This window comes from Alligator sinensis, unplaced genomic scaffold, assembly GCF_000455745.1.
Source record: "Alligator sinensis unplaced genomic scaffold, ASM45574v1 scaffold514_1, whole genome shotgun sequence".
Taxonomy (NCBI): Eukaryota; Metazoa; Chordata; order Crocodylia; family Alligatoridae; genus Alligator; species Alligator sinensis.
In genome coordinates this window covers 67,799-73,440 of record NW_005842385.1, presented here as the reverse complement: position 1 = coordinate 73,440, position 5,642 = coordinate 67,799, and the positions used below count along the sequence as shown (strand labels likewise).

The following is a 5,642-nucleotide window of genomic DNA, read 5'->3' as shown; positions in this document are numbered from 1 at the left end:
TACTTCTCCCCACAGCTTTGTGTCATCTGCAAACTTGGACAGAGTACATTTCACTCCCTCATCCAAGTCGCTGATGAAGACATTAAAGAGTATCGGTCCCAGGACCAAGCCCTGCGGGACCCCACTGCCCACACCCTTCCAGGTCGAAACCGACCCATCCACCATGACTCTCTGAGTGCGACCCTCCAGCCAATTCGCCACCCACTGGACTGTGTAGTCATCCAAGTCACAGCCTCTTAACTTGTTCACCAGTATGGGGTGGGATACCCTATCGAAGGCCTTCCTGAAGTCTAAGTATACGACATCCACCCCTCCTTCTGTGTCCAGGCGTTTCATAACCTGGTCATAAAAAGAGACCAGATTAGTCAGGCATGATCTGCCTGGTACGAACCCGCGCTGGTTTCCCCTCAGCATAATTTGTCCTGCCGGGCTCTCGCAAATGTGAGCCTTGATAATTTTTTCAAAGATTTTGCCGAGGATAGAGGTGAGACTGACTGGCCTATAGTTGCCCGGGTCCTCCTTCCTCCCCTTTTTGAAAATGGGGACCACATTGGCCCTTTTCCAGTCCTCCGGGACTTGGCCCGTGCACCACGAGCGTTCAAATATTCCCGCCAGTGGCTCTGCAACGATGTCGGCCAGTGCCTTCAGCACCCTCAGATGGAGCTCATCCGGGCCTGCCGACTTAAAGGCATCCAGTTCTTTCAAGTGACTCTGCATCATCTCAGGGTCTACGCATGGAAGTCTGGCGCCTTGCTGCTGCCTCTCTACAACCCCAGTGTGAGACTTGTCGTGCCCCTCACTTAGGAACACTGAGGCAAAGAACTCATTGAGGAGTTCAGCCTTGTCCCCCCCTGTCCATCACCAATTGTTTCTGCCCATTTAGCAGGGGCTTCTCCAACACTTGCACCAGAAAGTTGTCCCTAGCACTCTCCAAAAATTTTTAGGATTGCCTGCGCACTGCTGTATTGCTCTCCTAGCAGATATTAGAGTGACTGAAGTCCCCCAAGAGAACCAGGGCCTATGATCTGGACACTTCCCCTAGCTGTTTGAAGACAGCCTTTTCCACCTCATCCTTCTGGTCTGATGCTCCATGGCAGACCCCCACCATGACATCACCCTTGTTGCTCTTCCCTCTGACCTTAACCCACAGACTCTAAACAGGCCTATCTCCAGTTTCAAAGTGGAGTTCTGAGCAATCATATGGCTCTTTTACATAAAGTGCAACTCCTCCTCCTCTTCTCCCCTGCTTGTCCTTCATGAACAGTTTGTACCTATCCATGACAGTGCTCCAGCCATGCGAGATATCCTGCCAAGTCTCCATTATTCCAATCACATCATAGTTCTGTGACTGTGCAAGGACTTCCAATACTTGCTGCTTGTTTCCCAGGCTCTGTGCATTTGTATACAGGCACCTGAAGTAACTAGCCTATTGCCCTACTTTCTCAGGAAGAATGAGAAGGCCTCCCCTATTGTCTCTCAACTGTCTACTGGGTTGCTGCAATGCCAGTCACAGTAAAATGGGTTAGAAGGAAAGGGTTGACTTCATGAGGGTAGGGTGAAATGGAAATTGACTGTGTCTAGTGTCAGTTTAACTCTCACCACATAGTGGATCTCAGCTCACTCCCAGTTTACTAGCAGCAGTGCAATTAATCTTCCCCATGGAAGCAAGGGAAGAGATCATATGTAATCCTTCCATCTGTTTGGAAAGGGGCAATAATGCTCTCTGTCTCACTACCTTGATTAAAAGAGAGGTAGTTAGTAGGGGTGTGTGAAGCGGGCCCTATTCAATTCAGATTCAGATTCGGCCCAAATCAGGGACAGTGAATCCAAATCTAAAGATTTAATGGTGATTCAGAGAATCAGCGATTTGGCCATAGATACAGCTTTAAAAGTTTTTTCTGCAACTGGGAAAGCTGTGATGCTGGGATGCATGGAACTTGAAGTAGTTCAATTACTTCTGGTCCACTTCTAGGTCTGCTGGGCAGTGCGTGGGGGCCCCCCCCCCCCCCCCCCCCATCCCCCCCCCCCGGCTCACCGATCAGCTGCGGGGGGACCCTGGGTGCTTCCCCCAGACCCAGGAGGCACCAGTCGCTGAGCCAGTGGGGCCCGAGGGGGGTGGGGGGGAGGGCAGTGCACTCTCTGGCGGACCCAGAAGTGGACCAGAAGTGCTTCTGGTCCGCTTCCAAGTCTGCTGCCGAGCGCACTGGGGAGCCCCCCGTGCTTCTGTGGAACACTCCATGTGCCCCCGCACTGCAGTACTCATGAGCCACCTAGTACCTTGAGGTATGTAGAAAAAACATTTAAAGCTGTGACTATGTCCAAATCGCCGAACCTTTCCAAATCTGTCTGAATCGATTCAGAGCGCTCCAATTCGATTCAGAGAGATTAAAGGGTCTTCTGATTCAATTTGGATTTGGAGATTCAGCCACCAAATTGGGCTGAATCTCTTCTGAATCGAATCAGGGACCAAAGCTTTGCACAGCCCTAGTAGTTAGTCATGAGGCATTTAAAACTTGTGCATCCACATGTTAAAGTTTGTTAATTCATGCTACATGCCCTCTGAATGCATCAAAACTATGTCACTTCAGGCAAGCGTTAACCCTGGGCTGTACAACCTATCTTGTGTTAGGTAATTTCAGTCTGATCCAGGAAGATAAAACAAGCAATTTGCAGCAATGCCTACCCCCAAACAGGGATAGAGCCTAGGTGTCCTGGCTCCTAGTCATATGCCCGCTTGCCAGGCCTCTAATGGCAAGTCAGAGTTGTGCAAGTAAGAAATGGTGTTAAACCATAACGTGACTGCTCAGAGCACATCCTAACTTTTACAATGCTTAACATTCAGTATGGTCTAAGTGCAACATGTTACTTTACCCTCAGCCTAAAGCTAGGCCAAAAGTAGGGCAGGGCCTTATAGACCCATGGTTCTCAACATTTTTTTAGATTCAAAGCACCCCTTGGAAAATGCTAGCATATGCTTTTCATGGATGTTTTGACTACAGAAAAATAATAGAGCAATTCTTCTGTTGCAAAGAACTCAGAAATACCACAACAGATCAGCATATTTTTTACACTATGAATTCCTATCTGAAATTTCCAGGCTTATCTTGTGAATCATGCTTGCATGCCTAACATTGCATGGCATCCCGTGGTTCCCTTGAAAGGATGTCAAGGTATTGCAGAGTGCCGTGGCAACCTGATTGAGAGTCACTGTTATAGACTAAGTCATTCAGGAAGGCATGAGTTTTTATAGGCTACAACCTACTTCCTTCTCTTCTGTTCATATCATCTGACAAAGCAAGCTGTAGCCTATGAAAGCTCATGACACTCTCTGGGGCTAAGTACAGACAGTCAAAAAGCCCACAGCTGAATTGATTCAGTCTTTGCAGGTTAGTCTAAGATGCAAAGATTGAACCAGTAAGCAAATGAACAGACATTCACTTTTGATTCTGGAAATGCAGCCACATGACTGCAGTGGCTCAAGCCAGAAGCTGGGGGGCTCTAGAGCATGCCTGTCAGCCACTGCCAAAGGGAAGGGAAGAGAGAAGCCCTTCAAGACTTCCCTTCCTCCCTGCTGGAGTGGATAGGGCATGACCAAGCCCCATCCACTAGGGAGGCAGGAGACAGCAGCACTGAATTCATAAAAGTTTGAACAAAAATAATTCTCTCTCTGAAGAACTATAAACTGAACAACTATGAACACAGCTCCAGCTTGGCTATGTGTTCGCTTCCTCTTCCTGCCACCCCCAAGGTCTCTGGGATTTGCAGTCCACAATCACAGCAACAGGGTTCTGCAGGGATGCTCATCACTTCCTCTTCCTGCTTCCGGGTGCCTCTGGGATTTGTAGTCCACAGCCAGCAGTAAGTGAGGCAGGACAGCTCTGTACTCAAGGAAAGAGGAGATTAACCCCATTCATAGGCCCCAGCCACAGTTTGTCTGGGGGAGCCAGCCAGTGAGTCAGCCCTCATTACTCCAGCTAGGGAGCATAGGGATGAGGCCACCCCTGCTCTCTGGAGCAAACAGCATAGCCCACCTCAGGGCTGCAAAGTATGCTGGGGGCCTCTGATTTAAGTTGAACCAAGAAGGGGTCTGGGACAGAAATTTCATAAACTGGTTTGACCTAAATCAGTTAAGTCTGATTCTACATTCAACCAGGTTTATCTTAAACCAGTTTCAGCCACTTTGAAACTAGTTTATATGCACTGAACTTCTGTTCTATTACAGGTTTAAACCAGTTTCTAATCACTTAAACCAGTTTATGTGCAACTTCTGTCCCAAGCCTGAATGATTTAGTCTATAAGGTGCTGCCCTGTCCTGCCTTCTGTCTGGCTTGGTGAAATCATCCCTTGATCCCACTATCATGTTTACACATCTACAAGAGATGCTGAATGCACAGTTGTTACTGCACAGTCATTTAATACTTGTATAAAGAATTACTAAATTGTATAAATCAGTGTAAACAAGTACTAAATGACTGCACAGTAACCTGATGTCACTCCAATGAATGGCTTTTTTGTGACTCTGACTGCACAGTAGCCTGAGACTACTACACAGTAGCATCGCATTATGCTTTCTGCCATACGGCAGTACAGCACAGTAGTTTCAGGCTGCTGTACAGTCAGTGTCTCATGTAGATATGACCAGTGACTCAAAGGAAAGAAGGAAGGTATTTCTTAGGAATGGGAAAAGAGTTTAATGACTTATCTACAATCTTCTCCCACATTCCAGGCATGGCAGACAGAAGCCTCAGGAACCTTTACAACTTAAAGAATATAATTTTCTAGTCTGACTCTATCAACCTGAGGGAGAAACAAAACTAAGGAAAAGATCTTATTGTCTGCTGGCAATAGCAGGGTCTGTTACTAGTAAGGTTTTAGAGAATAGACAATTTTGCTAGTAATGAAAGCAGGCCATGCAAAACTATGAAGAATGATGAGTAAAGAGGGAGCAATTGAGAGTAGAGTAGCCTCTTTGTCATCATTCTTCATCTTTCCCTGCTGGTTGTAAAAATTAAGGTCCTGAGCTGAATGATCACAGCATCTCAATGGCAGAATTTGAAAACTGTGGGGGTCTTTTCAAAAGAACCAGCAAACAGGACTTTTTAAAAATTTATATATAAATCATCCTTACCCAATGCATAGATATTTGAAAAATTAGTCACCAAGCTCTCAGTGTTTCTGTCTTTTTCCTTTTCTTCATTTCCCCTCTGGAGACTGGAGACATGTTTATCTCTCATTTGGACATGTTCAAGATGGAGCTGTTCATCTGAGAGGACATCACAAGAAGGGGGAAAAATAAAACAACATGACTATATTACATGATATTTAGGAATATAGGAATGGTGTACGAAGCTAGACCAGTTGTCTGTGACAGAGAACAAACCTAAGTGCTTCAGTGGAATGTACTTGAAGCCCACAGATGATATTTCTTCCTTGTGGATGGTGCTCACCCCTCTGGCCTCTCATTTATAGGGAAAAAATGTCTAATCCTTTCCCAAATCCCTGTATGCCCTTGGCTCCATAATACCTGGGAATGAGTTACATAGTTCCCTTTAGAAGTTTATTTATATCCACTTTCCTGTGAGATTTATCCATGTCCTTAGCATGTTTTGTTCCCTTTCTCTAGCATCATATATAAAACATTG

General features: G+C 46.2%; 1 pseudogene; it reads right to left on the bottom strand.

The window, feature by feature from the left end:
* LOC102380579 overlaps window positions 1-5,234 on the bottom strand; it is a 54,964-nt pseudogene extending 49,730 nt beyond the window's left edge.
* Between the last annotated feature and the right edge of the window lie 408 nt (window positions 5,235-5,642).